Source organism: Mobula birostris, chromosome 9, assembly GCF_030028105.1.
Source record: "Mobula birostris isolate sMobBir1 chromosome 9, sMobBir1.hap1, whole genome shotgun sequence".
NCBI classification, from domain to species: domain Eukaryota; kingdom Metazoa; phylum Chordata; class Chondrichthyes; order Myliobatiformes; family Myliobatidae; genus Mobula; species Mobula birostris.
Window position 1 is genome coordinate 104,693,151 of NC_092378.1, and position 17,496 is coordinate 104,710,646.

General features: G+C 40.3%; 1 protein-coding gene across 2 annotated transcripts in view; it reads right to left on the reverse strand.

Annotated features, from left to right (window-relative positions):
- unkl (unk like zinc finger) overlaps nucleotides 1–17,496 on the reverse strand; it is a 154,884-nt gene that overhangs the window by 99,725 nt on the left and 37,663 nt on the right. The window lies entirely within an intron of this gene.

Consider the following 17,496-nt stretch of genomic DNA (forward strand, 5'->3'; position numbering starts at 1 on the left):
TTCTTTTGTGCTCGTCTGTGAAGATAACTCAACTCATGATGTCAACTGTCTGCCTGTAACTCAACTGGTGGAAGTTGAAGATCATTAACTTCTCATGATCTTCAGGTGCCCATACTACTAGATACTACTTTTAGTTTGAGTTGATGACCTTGCAATGACAAAATTAAAATACAACCATATTCAATGCATTAGTACATTTCCTTTCAGTCAATCGTTTTAACTTATAATATTTTGTTCGGTGTCCTATTCACAGCCGATATTTTGTGGACAAAAGTGACAGAGGCTGGGAGCCCTGTGTTACTCTGTCCTGGTGTACAGTCCACAATGCAAAATGTCAACAATCCTTTTGCTCCAAAGATGCTGGTTGACTCAGAATTCCTGTTTTTTTTTTTTGGCCTGCATTACCTATTTGTGCCAACAATAAAATTCATCTTTTGCCATTATTATACTGTAATATTAATACCATCCTCCAAGAGGACCACAACCTTGTCGTGGCTTGGATGCTTGCATGCCTCAATGACTTGGAGAGCTATGCCGGCTGGAGTCAGGATCAGTTTTGGCTCTTGGTAGGGTCACCCATGCCAGGCAGGTCAAAATAGAGGCCAGACTAAGAGTTGTCCATCAGTCCTCTTGGTTCAGGGCTAACAACCCTGACTAGTCAAACAAAACTGTTACAGTAACAGCAATGACGAACCCTTCTATATCTAGATATCCAAGGACGGACAGATGGAGGACCTTTATTGCTGCCCAAATGCCAAAAGGTGTAATGGACAGTAAGTAAGTAATTGATACCAACACTGGGATTTCTGTGTGTGCAAATTTTTAATCAGAAATCATAAAATTCCTGTCATGTGTTGCTCTAAACTCTATGATTCAACCCTACTTCCAAGGCTGCACAAAGTGTCCACTGCAGTGAAGAGAAATCAATCAGACTGATGAAAAATTCATATACAGGTCCACAATCCCTTATCTGAAATCCTTGGGGCCAGATGCATTTCGGAATTCAGAATTTTTTGGATTTCAGACCTCCCCCACCCGATACCAAAAAACACGTATGCTCAAGTCTCACACATAAAAGTTGCTGGTGAATGCAGCAGGCCAGGCAGCATCTCTAGGAAGAGGTACAGTCGACATTTCGGGCCAAGACCCTTCATCAGGACTAACTGAAAGAAGAGCTAGTAAGAGATTTGAAAGTGGGAGGGGGAGATCCGAAATGATAGGAGAAGACAGGAGGGGGAGGAATGGAAAGTGTCCCGAAGGTATGGAAGGGCCTGGGATAGGGACACCAAATACCTCCTCATGGCGGAGAGGGTTGCCTTCAGAGCTTGACGGGAGAAGCGACGAGAGGCAGAGTCAACAAAATGTAAGAAATTACAGATGGGGAGCAGTGAGAGATGGTTTCATTGAACTCCCTTCAAAGAGAAGATTTAAACTTCTTCAGTGCAGGCATCACCGGAAGAGGCTTCACAGTAGTGAATTTCAAAACGCAAGCACAACGAAATCTGTAGATGCTGGAATTTCAAGCAGCACACATAAAAGTTGCCGGTGAACGCAGCAGGCCAGACAGCATCTCTAGAAAGAGGTACAGTTGACGTTTCGGGCTGAGACCCTTCTTCAGGACTAACTGAAAGAAGAGCTAGTAAGAGGTTCACTACTGCGAAGCCTCTTCCGGTAATGCCTACACTGAAGAAGTTTAAATCTTCTCTTCAACGGGAGTTCAGTGAAACCAACTCTCACTGCTCCCCATCTGTAATTTCTTACACTTTATTGACTCTGCCTCTCGTCGCTTCTCTCGTCAAGCTCTGAAGGTGACCCTCTCCGCCATGAGGTACTTGGTGTCCCCATCCCAGGCCCTTCCACACCTTCAGGACATTTTCCATCTCTCCCCCTCCTGTCTTCTCTTATCATTTCGGATCTCCCTCTCCCCCGCCCACTTTCAAATCTCTTACTAGCTCTTCTTTCAGTTAGTCCTGACGAAGGGTCTCGGCCCGAAACGTCGACTGCACCTCTTCCTAGAGATGCTGCCTGGCCTGCTACGTTCACCAGCAACGTTTATGTGGTATGCTCAAGTCCCTTATTTAACCTGGCTCAGTGTGGTGGACTTTAGGACCCGGCGGCGCACCAAACCTACGCACACCCTCCCGTATACTTTAAATTATCTCTAGGTTACTTATAATACCTAACACAATGTAAATACAATGTAAATAGTTGTTATACTGTATTGTTTAGGGAATAATGACAAGAAAAAAAATTATTTCCAACAAAAACATTCAATAAAACATAAAAATATACAGCTTCAAACAAACCGAATCAAACACATGGTAAAGGACCCATTGGAATAAATGTAGAACATCATTGTCACTATAAAACTTCAGTAACTTGTCTTTCTGTTTATTTAAATCATATACAGTAGTAGTTCCGACACTATTTTCTTCAGTAAGATTCCGCATAGACACACCACGATCAAGCTTCTGCAATAACTCCATTTTCTGCTTTATTGATAATCATAAATGCTTCCTTCTCTTTTTCTCATTGTTACCCATAGGGTATCTGCAGTTCTTTTTAACATTTCCACAGTGAAATTAAACACAAAGTCAACAGTGAACACAAAATATCAGTGAACAGCAAATGCACGTGTGACATTAAGGTCCCAAAGCACTTCAGATTTTCTCCCCTTGAACTATACACAAATTGCTGTAGTTTTCCAACAATCCTTAATACATTCCTCCAAATCTTCCCTTAAAACTTCAATACTTTAGAAAATGAGTGACAAGTTAAATGGTGAGATATGATGTACTTTAAACAGCTGAAAAACCAACACTTAAGTTAAAATTTAACTTTGAAGTTCCTATTCCATATCTCCCTTCCACTTCAACCAAAGCAGTATGTAGCAAGTTCAAGGAACCAGGTTTCCTACTTTATTACAGATTTTAGTTAATTACAAATAAATGTACAAGGTTAAGTTTTCCAAATATATTTTAAAAATGGCACTGTGCACATTTGTTTAAAGTAGTAGATTTCTAGCATCATTGCTTCTAGAATTTCAACCACAATTCCTAAATCAATTAAAACAAGATAGTGGTCGAAAGATCTGGGATTATTTGTCAAAAAACAAAATTAATGTTGCAAGTCAATTAACCTTTCAGTAGAGCTTTCATATCAATTGCAAAATTATGCAAATATATTGCAAAGTGCATGAAAGTGATTCAGAGGGGATGACTAAATTTTAAACTCTCATGCCAACAGAAGCAAATGTTGTATTTGAAGACAACATTGAAAAATTCCTTTGATTTTAATGCAAATGCTGAAAATGAAAAAAATCACATTCATAATAGTCTATCCATTTTTCTAAGCTATTTTGCAACATCCTACTATTCCCCTCCACCAATTATTCAAGAAACCATTCAACCAAACAGAAACTATTGCCTATAGTTGTCACAGGAAAGCAGCATCTATCATTAGGAATCCCCACCACCTAGGCCTTGCTCGCTTCTCGCTGTGCCATTGGGAATGTGATACAACAGCCTCAGGACTAAACATCACCAGCTTCAGCAACAGTTATTACCGCTCAACCATCAAGCACTTGAACCAAAAGAAATAACATCACTCAATTTGATAATAAATTACTTTGAATTTTGATGTATCCTATAGTGGGGGAGATTGGGACCAGACAGCACAGCCTCAAAATAGAGGGATGCCCCTTTAGAACAGAGATGAGGAGGAATTTCTTTAGCCGGAGGACAGGGGATCTGTGGAATTCACTGTCAGGAGAATGGGGTTAAGAGGTATAATAAATCAGCCACAATGGAATGGCAGAGCAGACTCAAAGGGCCAAATGGTCTAATTCTGCTCGTGGTCAAATAAGGCTTTTTGGGATTAATGACAATATTGAAGTCAAAAATATTTCAGACATTGCTTCTAAAATTTCAAAACAACATTTCAAAGTACTTTACAGCAAATGAAATGTGTGATAATGATAAAATATTAATGGGGATATGCCTACATAGGGAATTTTGGTTATAGCAGTAGAACAGTGAACTTCACTTATTGTATTAAGTAACCTTATTTTAGAGCCCAGTTAACTAACCTGACTGTAAAATATCAAGTCTGATTTTTTCTTTTTCAATATTTTTATTGATATTATATAAATTACATGAGTACAAGCACAAAATTCATAAGGATACAAATAATACGAATTACATTACGTTTAACAGTAATATGATCACAGTATCCCATATTCCAAATCAATCATGTATAAAAAAGATTGAATTATGAAATGAAATAAATAAAATAATTGTATTTTATTTTTTAAAAAAATCTACCCCCACTACCAAAATGAGCTGGACGGTAAAAAAAAAAGAAAGAAAGAAAAATACCTTACCATATGATATTATAATAATAATGGCTCAGATCCATACTTCAATAACAGTTCAAAGATTGTGAAAATAATTCAGAAAGGGTCTCCATAACATTAGAAAATCATGTTTAGAATTAGAAATCGAACAACGAATCTTCTCTAGATCAAGGCACAACATAATGTCAGATAGCGATTGAACATGAGTGGGCAGGGTGGCCTCCTTCCACATGAGCAAGATTGCCCTCCTGGCCATAAGAGACATAAAGGCCAATTCCCACAAATTAGATGGCTTCAGTTTTGTAGCACTATCCTCACTCAACAATACCAAACAAGGCAGTTAAAGGACTGGGCTTAAAGCTGACATTGAAAAGTGCAGAAAAAGTTTGAAATACATCTTTCCAGAATTTTTCAAGGCTCGACATGTCCAAAACATATGAATTAGTATGGCCATTCCATTGGCACATCTATCACAGTAAGGGGAAATATCTGCGTAGAAACGGGAAAGCTTGTCTTTAGACATATGAACTCTATGTACCACTTTGAATCGTAATAAAGAATGACGAGCACATAATGATGAAGAATTAATCAATTTTAAAATAATCTTCCAGCTCTCTTCAGATATGAAAATCTGTAAATCCTTTTCCCAATCTCCTTTAATTTTATCTAAAGAGGCCTTTTCCAGTCCCATCAGTAGACCATAAATGTAAGATATTGAACCGTTATCAAAGGGTTTCAGGTTAAAAATTGTATCTATTATATTCTTATCTTTTGTAGGAATTGTAAATAATTGAGGTCTTAAAAAATCTCTAATCTGTAGATATCGCAAAAAGTGAGTGTTGGAAAGGTTAAGTTTCATTGAAAGGTGCACAAAAGAGATTCCCTCCATCAAAGAAATCCTGAAATCGTTTAATACCTAATCTATCCCATTCTATAAAAGATAAGTCAATTAAAGATGGTTTTAAAAAAAAATTAGAAAATATGGGACTTGAGAGGGAGAATCTCAATAAATCAAAATGTTTTCTAAACTGTAACCAAATCCTCAATGTATGTTTAACCACCACATTGTCAATTCGTTTAGTTAAAGACAAAGGAAGCGAGGATCCAAGTAAAGAATTAATGGAAAATTTTATAACGGAGTTGACTTCCAAAGAAACCCATGTAGGGCAATTCTCATGGTTAATGTAATATATCCCAAACGTAACATTACGTATATTAACTACCCAATAATATAACCTAAAATTGGGTAAGGCAAATCCTCCATTCTCTTTGGTTTTTTGAAGGTGAGCTTTATTTATACGAGGTTTTTTATTCTTCCATACATAGAAAGAAAGAACTGAATCCAAAGAGTCCAAAAAAGATTCAGGAATAAAAACAGGCACAGCTTGAAAAAGGTATATAAATTTAGGTAAGATATTCATTTTAATAGAATTGATTCGGCCAGATTTTTTTAAAAAGGAAGAGACAGACAAATAAGGTGGGATGGATGGAGAGAGGGATCAGTGTGAGAGTGTGGAAGGTTACCGTGGATAAGCAGAAATCACGAGGTTATAATCAGATCAGTGCTCATCTAATTGAACGAAAAGCAGGAACCAGTTACACAATAACATATTCTTAGGTCTATTTTACTTTTGAATTTTCAGACAAATGCTTCCGCATTTCTGGATAGCTGTGCTGGTCTTGAAAGCCAGATTGGTCTTTTCATCAAAATTCTACAAAATTTCAATACAAATCCTGGTTCAAAGCAGTTTCATTTTCCTGTTGTAGCAAATACCACATCCATTTCCTCCAGAGTATAGAGAAGTATATCTGGCCTACAGAAGTATTCCACAGATTGCAATGGTGTTCCCTGATCTCCTCCATTCATCATTTCTTGTTCATCAACATTCCTGACATTAAACAAACTTTGGGATTCTAGAAGGCAAGTCACTGATCCATGCCATCACTTTTTGTAATATTTTCATAGAACAGTAAGTCTCTACTATAAACCAATAAAACATTGGAAAAAGCTGCAGAAAGTTGTGAATTCCGTCAGTTCCATCATGGACACTAGCAGCCCCAACATCAAGGATACTTTCAAAAGGCAATACCTCAAAAAGGTGGCATCCATCATTAAAGACCCACATCACACAGACATTTCCTCTTCCCATTGCTACCATCAAGGTGGTGGTATAGGAGCCTGAAGACACACGCTCAACTTTCTAAGAAAAGCCACCATCTTCCCCTACGCCATGAGATTTCTGAATGGACAATGAACCCACATATACTACCTTACTATTTTACTTTTCTTTTCTTGCTCTCTGCACTACTTACTTTATATTTATTTCTTATTTTAATTTATAGTTTATTAATTACTGTGAATTGCAAAATACTGTAGCTGTACAAAATTACACGACATATGCCAGTGATATTAAACTTGATTCTAAAAGAAGAGATGCATTCCTTGCAACAGCTCAGGGCACTGTTTTGTATAAAATACAATTTTTCTAAATTCAGAATCAGATTTAATCAGAAATAGATGAAATATCACTGGCATATGTCATGAAATTTGTTCAATTCTCAGCTTTGCCTCTATAAAATATGCCATTCAGTGCCAATCATGTAAATTGACTAAAATATACAGTGTAAGTTTAGCCATCTTTAAGTAATATTTGCTGAAGTCAGGGCTACTGAGAAGTCACCAAACACCCCTCTCAGTTCTTAGAAACCTGAAAGTGCAAGTGAAATGACTTAACCAGCCTCTCTGGCTAAGCAGTACTATACTCTCATGAATGGAAATTTCCCATACCAAGGAACAAATTTTGAATTAAATGAGATCCGGTATATCATGAGTGGAATACTAGAGTAAAGAGCTGTTGACTGGCTATTGACCCGGGGAGACCATCACTTCAAACACTTAATGGAGGGTCATGGTAGCACAACAGTAAGTGCAACACTATTACAACTCGGGGCATCAGAGTTTGGAATTCAATTCCAGCGCCATCTGGAAGGAGCTTGTATGTTCTCCCCGTGTCCTTCCTTCAGGTGCTTTCCTCCCACTATCCAAAGACATACTAGTTAGTAGGTTAATTGGTCATTGTAACTTGTCCTATGAACAGGCTAGAGTGTAAGTATGATGCCGGGCAGCACAGCTTGCTGGGCCAGAATGGCATGTTCTGTGCTGTACCTCTAAATAAAAAGTCAGGAGATATGGCTAGAAAGATTCTACAAAACTAATGAATAATGTTAGGCAAGATAATTTTTAACCAGTCATTATTCATAAACATGAGAAATTCCACAGATGCTGGAAATCTAAAGCAACACACACACAAAGTGCTGGAAGAGCTCAGCAGGTCATACAGCATGGAAATGAATAAACAGTTGATGTTTCGGGCTGAGACCTCGTTGTTTTACAGAATCTTTCCAGCTATGTACATTAAAAGGATATTTTAACAAAAATGTAAGAAAAATAGTGAAGTTCTCTGTTCTTTTTGATATGTTATAGGACCATTCTCAAGCCACTTGTAACAAACAGAGGAAAGATAATAAAGTGCCTTTTCATCTCAGGAAGTTTTTCAACTTAAGTACAATGGAGATAAAATCTAATGAAAACACTAACTAACCTACTTTTGGAAATTTTATTCCATCTTCATCAAAGAGGGAGCTAGGCCTTTTGTAACCAAACAACCAAAGCACAATCTGCTGCTAACAGCCAGGTCCTGGGAGATGAGGGTCGACATGGGAAGGAGGTTGCAGTTCCCGGATGTGGTGCACACAACCCTACATTATACTGTGGTCAACCGAAGACAAGAAAATAATTCTGGTTGAGCTGACTGTGCCGTGGGAGGAGGGATGGGAAGAGGCCCATGAGAGAAAGGCCTTGAAGTACCAGCCCTTAGTGCAGGAGCGTAAAGACAAGGGATGGCAGGCATGGTTGTTCCCTGTGGAGATCGGCTGCAGAGGTTTCCCAGCCAAATCAGCATAGCGGTTGTTGTCAGATCTGGGCCTGGACGAAAGGAGCAAAAAAAAACAAGCAGTTCGTAGGATGGGGGAAGAGGCAGAACAAGCCTCTTGGTGGATTTGGAGTAGGCGAGAGGAGGGAAGCTGGAAGCCAGGAGCAGATGGGCAGTGATTAGGCCACCACTGCTAGCCCACCAACTGGAGAGTGTCGTGGTTAAGGGTCGAAACACTGTGTAGGTTGGGAACCACCTGATGATATCTGCTCCCGGCTGAAGGCTATGGTTGGTTACCTTATAAGGTAACTGGAGAATGCACCCTAACAGGTGTATGTAACAAGGGCTCTCTATAAATAGCTTATCTAAACTAATTATTCGCTCAGAAATCCAATGCAAAATCAACAGCAATGAGTTTACTTAACAATAAGATCAGATAAGCCATGATTTCATTTAACAAGATGAGCAGGCTCAATCAGGTTTATAGCTAATTCCTGTTTCCTACTTTTTTTTGTTACATCCATAAATTTGTGTCTTCTGAGGAAAAAACTGCATTCTGTTATATATTCCCTACCAAAAAAGAAAACCAGTACTTTAGAAAAATAGTACAACAGAAATTCTACTGGATAAAATGTTATTTAGAATATATAGCACAGAAATATTTTTCAATATTTTTCATCCTTCCTTATCCAACTCTTAACATTATCCGGTATTGCCTTTCTTGTTCATTTCGCTTTTTCTTAAATTTATCAATGCTATTTCCCTAACAATATCCACCATTAACTTCCTCTCAATAGCTGCCCTCAAATAAAATTAACAACAAATCTAACCCAATGAAGGCCAATCTGAATCTGATCTAGCTAGAAGGCAATTGTTTTTGACACCTAACCAACACCCACAAATTATATCCTGGCCTGGATATGCAGAGCAAGGCACACCTCGCTCTCTCATTAACATGTGATAGTGAATTTACAAAGTCCTCAGCATGAGCATATTTATTAGTAGAGAGTCGGCCCACCCCATTCTGACTCAAATCCAAGTGCAATTTTGTTTTGTAAATTAGACTATCTGAAACCAATGCACAAAACTTGGTCATAGCAACTTTCCCATTCTCACCACTCTGGAAAAGTCATTATCTTCTCCCACCACCCACCCCACCCCCAAAAAAAACCTACTTGTCTTTTTTGGTAAGTTGTATGGAATGCTACTTATTCTCCTTTTCCATGAAAATAGGACCTTTCATAACTCTAAGTATTTCCATACTGTCACCTTTTAAACAGAAAAGGGCACTGGTCAGCTCCCCTCTCCAGTGCCTACATAGCCCTTTTACAACCTATTGATCAGAATTTCCATTTTCTCCAACTACAAGTTCTCTATATATGAAAGAGCTCTCATCTTGGCTATTCCTTTTCCCACATTTCTCTTTTCTTGCAGAACAACATTCTTGTCCTCAACATTATTCCCACCAGCCTCCATATTCACATTATTATCAACTTTCAACAATACTAACACAGCAGCAACACAACATCTTTTCATCTCTTAGCATTTTGAATGGGCTGTCCCCTCCAGAATATTCAAACTTTCCAACTTTATCAATGTCACTCCCATTCTTACATCTCTAGCAATGCTTGGCCTTCTTTTTACTATCTTCCCACTGACCACTGCACCTGATGTATGACTAAATTCAGTGAGTTCACTGCACTGTGGCGTTCCACAAGGATTAATGCTAGGACTTCCGTTTTCAAAATATTTATTAATTATTTGGATGAAAATAGTGTATCTGATTAGTAGTTCTGAAGATGACAAAAAAAAATCAGTGGAGTTGCAGAAGGCTGTCAAAGAATATAGGAGGATTTATATCATTTGAAAATTGGGCAGAGAAATACAGTCTAAAAGGAATGAGGAGATGGCCCAATGCAAAGGGAAAGTATATAAACAGCAGAACCCTTGGAAGCATTAATGTACAGAAAGATCTTGTAGTGTGAAGCCATGACTTCCTGAAACTGACAACACAAATGACTAGAATGCTAAAGGCAGCATAAAGCATACCTGCCTTCATCATTTGGGGTGTCAGCTATAAGTAGTCAAGTTTCTCGCAGCTGTATAAAACTTTGGTTAGGGCACATGGAGTACTGAGTGCAGTTCTGGTCACCACACCACAGAAAGGAACCAAAGTTTTGGAGAGGACGCAGAAGAGGTTCACTAGAGTGTCACCTGGATTGGAGTGTACAAGTTAAAAGGAGAGTTTGAACACGCTTACAATGTTTTCACGAGAGTGTTGGAAGCTGAGGGGTGACCTAACATAAGTATAGGAAATTACTAGATAGTGAGAGCCTTTCTCCCCGGGGTAGAAATGTCTAATATTAATGGGTCTATGTGCTGCAATGGAGGTTGTAGAAGCAGGTATGATAACAACATTTAAGAGGCAATTAGACTAACATGATCAGGCAGGAAATAAAGAGATGACAATCATGCCTGGCTAGATGGGATTAGTTAGATTAGTGTCATTGTCAACACAGACAGAGGGCTGAATGGCCTGTTCCTGGGTAGTAACTTTCTATGTTCACAATGTATTCTTCTCTAACTAGGGAAACTAAATGACAACTGGAGAAAAAAGACACACACACTTTCAAATGGCGTGCCTGGGCTTTCTGTCTTGTCTTCTGACTTATCTATCTATATACTATTAAAACTCTCAGGCTCTGTCTGTTTGTGACCTCTAACTAGCGCAAATGGTGCATTACATCGGCACTTATTTTTGGCTAAATCGAATTAAAATGCGCTAACTTACAGAATGCAGGCAAAGTTCAGGGTTATATGTTCGTATAAAATTGCTCATTCGCCAAAAATCAACAGGCTTGCTTTGACCCGAGACCCCATTGGCCATCATGGAAATCAGGACATGACAGCCCGATGCATGCGCATGGCCAGCCTCAGCAGCGACACCTACCGGAGCAAAAGGGCAAGGCAGCTCTATTTCGAGGGGTCCACATTCTGCTAATCACCAACAGCATGTGCAGGATTGGGACAGATCTAACTGCCACCCATCAATAAGAGATAATTAAATCTTATTGTAATGACGTACGCCGAGACACCCATAAAACCCTTTGCTGCAGTCAAAGGACAGTGGTGACTATATCACATCCATTTAGGAGAGCGCCAACCACATCACCAAGAATAATCAGCATCCTTTGGTGTTACTGCTTCGTATCTTCTATCCAGCATTAGGGTAAAAAAAAAACGGTCAACCTAATTATGCTGCGTGGAAAGAGAAGGGGGACATTATGGTCAAGAGATGACGCCAAACGTCGTCGGGAAGCGGTAAGGAGAGGGAGAGAACAAGAATCGAATGAGGCCAGGGCCGTACGACTCCAGGATCAAAGAGTCAGGACAAAAAAAAATGAGAGAAGAAGAAACAGAGGAGGAGAGGCATGCATGTCTCCAGGATCAGAGACAAACAACAAACAGCAGACGAGATGAAGAGATGGGGGATGAAAGGGCTGCACGTCTCCAGAATGACAACAAGAGGCACAAGGGTGGCAGAGCAACATTCATAACACGCTGGAGGAACTCAGCAGGTCGAGCAGCATCCATGGAAATGATCAGTCAACGTTTCGGGTCGGAACCCTTCGTCAGGACTGAAGAGGGAGGAGGCAGAGGCCCTATAAAGGAGGTGGGGGGAGGGTGGGCAGGAGAAGGCTGGTAGGTGCCAGGTGAAAAACCAGTAAGGGGAAAGATAAAGGGGTGGGGGAGGGGAAGCAGGGAGGTGATAGGCAGGAAAGGTGAAGGAATAGGGGAAAGCACAATGGGTAGTAGAAGGAGGCAGAACCATGAGGGAGGTAATAGGGCAGCTGGGGGAGGGGGCAGAGTGAAACACGGATGGGGGAGGGGGGGGGGGGGAATTACCGGAAGTTGGAGAATTCAATGTTCATGCCCAGGGGCTGGAGACTACCCAGAAGGTATACGAGGTGTTGCTCCTCCAACCTGAGTTTAGCCTCATCCTGGCAGTAGAGCAGGCCATGTATGGACATATCTGAATGGGAATGTGAAGTGGAATTGAAGTGGGTGGCAACCGGGAGATCCTGTCCATTGTGGCGGACGGAGCAGAGGTGCTCGACAAAGCAGTTCCTCCAATCTGCGTCGGGTTTCACTGATATAGAGGAGGCCGCACCAGGAGTATCAGATGCAATAGATGACCCCAACAGACTCACAAGTGTTGCCTCACCTGGAAGGACTGATTGCGGCCCCGAATGGTGGCAAGAGAGGTGGTGTAGGGACAGGTGTAACACTTATGCTTACAGGGATAAGTGCCAGGTGGGAGATCCATGGGGAGGGACGTGTGGACCAGGGAGTCGCGGAGGGACCGATCCCTGCGGAAAGCGGAGAGCGGTGGAGAGGGAAAGATGTGCTTAGTGGTGGGGTCCTGTTGAAGGTGGCGGAAGTTGCGGAGGATAATGTGCTGGATCCGGAGACTGGTGGGGTGGTAGGTGAGGACAGTAGGAACTCTGTCTCTGTTGTGGTAACAGGAGGATGGGTGGAGGAGATGTGGGTGAGGGCATCATTGATGACAGCAGAAGGGAAACCATGATCCTTAAAGAAAGAGGACACTTGAGATGCCCTGGATGGCAGATAAGCCAGAAATGATGTCATCAAAAGCGTCCTTCATTAAATGAGGAGGAGCTCTATTTGCTTTGCTACGCGTCATTCTTCTTTAATAAACTGAGGTTTACTACTTCAGTTTCCAAAGCAAAACGATACCAATAGCATTCAGGAAAACTTATTGTTCATTCTGGTCACATCAGATTGCACTACCCTTGTCTCAAAGGGTGCCCCAATGGGTCATTCCGTTGTCTAGTTGCTCCTACAATATTCCAATGAAGCTCAACTGAACGAGAAACATCACACCTTCTGACCTAGATACAATGCAGTCTTCCAAACTTAATGAAAAGTCCAAAATATCAAATAAATCTGTACTTCTGGCATTTTTATTTCAGAATTACTCCATTCATGGGTCTTAGTCTTCTGATAATTTCAGAGAACTAAACTGTTTCCCCGAACCACAACTCATCCAGAATGACTTTTTCATCCCTTAGCACTTCTATTAATATTAGCATACCCATGATTCTCTCTAACACTAATCAAAATTCCAAGAAAATTATGAGTATGATAGAAAAGCAGACAGAAATTTTTAAATTTCCACATATCGACTGGGACTAGATGGGATAGAATTTGTTAAGTGTATTCGGAAAGTTTCCTTAATCAGGACATTAAAGTCCCAATGACAGAATATGCAATACTTGATCTCCATTTAGGGAATGAGACAGGGCAGGTGACAGAAGTTTGTGTAGGGGAACACTTTGCATCTAGGTGATCATTATGCCATTAGTTTCAAGATAAGTATGGAAAATACAGGTCTGGTTCTCAGGTTGAGATTCTAAATTGGAGATAGACCAATTTAGGTGGCATCAGAAAGGATCTAGCAAGTGTGGATTGGGACAGGCTATCTTCTGGCAAAGGTGTACTTGGTAAGTGGGAGGCCTTCAAAAGTGAAATATTGAGAGTACAAAGATTGTATGTACCTGTCAGAATAAATGTTAAAGATGGTAAGTGTAGAAAACCTTGGTTTTCAAGAGATATTGAGTCCCAGGTTAAGAAAAAAAAGCAGGTATAGGCAGGTAGTAACAAACGAGGTGCTTGTGGAGTATTAAAAATGAAAGAATGCAAGGAGGACTGAAAGAAGGCATGAGGTTGCTCTAGCAGACAAGGTAAAGGAGAATCTACAGATATGTTAATAGCAAAAGGATTGCAAGGGACAAAAATCAGCCCTCTGGCAGATCAGAATGATAATCTATGCGTGGAGCCAAAAGAAATGGGGAAAGATCTTAAATGGATTTTTTGCATCTGTATTTACTTGCGAGATAGACAGAGTCTATAGAAGTGAGGCAAAGCAGCAACAGGGTCATGGACGCTATACAGATTAGAGGAGGAGTTGGAGGTGGTTACTGTCTTGAGGAAAATCAGTTTGGACAAATCCCCAGGGGCCTGACAAGGTGTTCTCTCTGACCCTGTGGGAGGCAAGTGCTGAAATTGCAGGGACCCAGCAGTGATATTTAAATCATTGTTAGCAAAAGGCGAAGTACTGGGAGGATTGGAGGATAGCTAATGTCGTTCCACTGTTTAGAAAAGGCTAAGAATAAACCAGGAAATTACAGGCTGATAAGCCTAACATCACTAGTGGGAAAGTTATTGGAAGGTATTCTAGGAGACTGGATATTTATTTGGATAGACAGGGACTGGTTAGGGATAATCAGCATGGCTTTGTGCATGGGAGGTTGTGTCTAGCCAATCTTAGAGTTTTAAGATGTTACCAGGAAAGTTGATGAAGGCAAGGCAGTGGATGTTGTCTACATGGAAGGTTGGTCAAGAAAGTTCAGTCACTTGGCATTCAAGATGAGGTAGTAAATTGGATTAGACATAGGCTTTGCAGAAGAAGCCAGCGAGTGGTAGTAGATGGATACCTCTTTGACTGGAGGCCTGTGGTTAGTGGAGTGATGCAGGGATCGGTGCTAGGTCCGTTGCTGTTTGGCATCTATATCAACGATCTGGATGATAATGTGGTTAACTGGATCAGCAAATTTGCGGATGATGCCAAGATTGTGGGTGTAGTGGACAACGAGGAAGACTATCAAAGGCTCTGAACAAGCTAGAAAAATGGGTTGAAGAATGGCAGAAGGAAGTTAATGCAGAGAAATGCAAGGTGTTGTATTATGGTACAACCAATCAGGCTGGGTCTTGCACAACGAGAGGTGGGGGCACTGAGGGGTATGGCAGAACAAAGGGGTCTGGGAATTCATTCAAAGTGGCATTACAGGTAGGTAGGGTCATAAAGAAAGCTTTTGGCATACTGGCCTTCATAGACCAAAGTACTGAGTACTGGAGTTGGGATGTTATGTAGAAGTTGCAGAAGACTATGGCAAGGACAAATTTGGAATATTGTGTGCAGTTTTGGTTGCCTACCTACAGGAAAGATAATAAATAAGATTGAATGAGTACAGAGAAAATTCACAAAGATGTTGATGGCATTGGAGGGCCCAAGATACAAGGAAAGATTGAATAAATTAGAAATTTATTCCCTGGAAGGTAGAAGATTGAGGGAAGATTTGATTAGAACTATACAATATTATGAGGGGTAAATACAAGCAGGCTATTCTGCTGATGTTGGGTGGGACTTCAACTAGAAGTCATGGATGAAGGGTGAAAGGTAAAATGTTTAAAGAGAACATGAGAGGAAACTTCTTCACTGAGAGGGTGGTGAGAGTGTAGAACAAACTGCCAGTGCAAGTAGTAGATGCGATTTTGATTTCAACATCCAAGATAAGTTTGGATAAGTACATGAATGGGAGGGTTTTGGAGGGTTATGGTCTGGGTGCAGGTCAATGGGATTAGGCAGTTTAAATGGTTCAGCACAGATTAGATGGTCTGAAGGACCAGTTTCTGTTCTGTAGTCCTCCATGACTAAAATGAATAGACCAACTGTGGCTGTTCAATGGGCATTCTACTTACCTTTCTGTACATATTTTATCAATATTAAATGATCAAAATTGTTTTAAATGCAAAACCTATTTTTTCCCCAAAATTGTTTTTGTTCCATGGTTTAAAGTACATATGTCACCATATACTACCATCAGATTCACTTTCTTGTGGACATTCACAGTAGATACAAAGAAACAGAATAGAATCAATGGAAAACTACACACAAAGACAAGCAGCCAATGTGCAAAAGATAAACAGTGAATACCAAAACAAAAACAACAATGAAAATATAAATTGTAGAGTCCTTGAAAGTGAGTCCTTAGGTTGTGGAATCAGTTCACTGCTGAGGTGAATGAAGATATCCACAATGGTTCAGGAACCTCATGGTTGAAGGGTAATAACTGCTCCTGAGCCTGATGGTTTGGAACCCAAGGCTCCCATCCCTACTTCCTGGTGTACAGTGTTGTCAGAGTTTGGACATGCAACCTCTGCTTCAATTAATGAACTCAGGATCATGGAGTAGTACCAGCTGAGAATAACAGCTTGTATTTGTATGATAACAATAGGTTACCAAGTTAAGAGCTGATACAAAGAGCCTGGAAAGATATACAATTGCGAGAAGAAGTTTGTGAACCCTTTGCAATTCTCTGGTTTTCTGTATTAATTACTCATAAATATGGTCTGATCTTCACCTAAGTCCCAAAAATAGACAAACATAATCTGCCTAAACTAATGACACACAAACAACTATACTTCTCGTCAATACTGAGTACACTATTTAAACAAGCACAGTCTAGGTTCAATCAAGTACGTGAACCTCTGTGATAATGCCTTCTACTAAAGCTATTTGGAGTCAGGTGTTCCAATCAATGAAGTTAGACTGGAGGTGTGGGTTGTGGAGGAGTCCTGTCCGATATAAGAAGAGACATACAAGGTCAGGTTACTGACAGAGAGCCTGCTCTTCAAGAAAGATCTGTTTATGTGCACCATGCCTCAATGAAAACAACTTTCAGAGGACCTTAGAGGTAGAATTAATTGTAGAGATACATGAAGCTGGAAAAGACAACAAAAGCATTTCTAAAGACATGAGTGTTCATCAGTCCACAGTCAGAGAAAATGTCTACAAATGGAGGAAACTCAGTACTGTTTCTACTCTCCCTAGGAGTGGGCATCCTGCAAAGATCACACTAAGAGCACAACGTACAATGCTGAAGGAGGCTAGAAAGAACTCAAGGGTAACAGCAAAAGACTTGCAGAAATCTTTAGAACTTGCTAAAGCCTTTGTTCATGCGTCCACTACAAGAAAAACACTGAACAAGAATGGTGTTCGTGGAAGGACACCACGGTGGAAATCACTGCTCGCCAAAAAACATTGCTGTTTTCAAGTTTGGAAAAGACCATCTGGATGTTCTGCAGCACTTCTGGGACAATGTTCTGTGGACAGATGAGACAAAAGTTGAATTTTTGGCAGAAATGCACACTGCCATGTTTGAAGAAAAAAGGGCACTGCACACCAACACCAAAACCTCATACCAACAGTGAAGCATGGTGGAAGGAGCATTGTGGTTTGGGGCTGCTTTGCTGCCTCAGGGCCTGGACAGCTTGCAATTGTTGAAGGAATAATAAATTCTAAATTGTATCAAGGCATTTTACAGGAGAATGTCAGGGTAGTGGTCT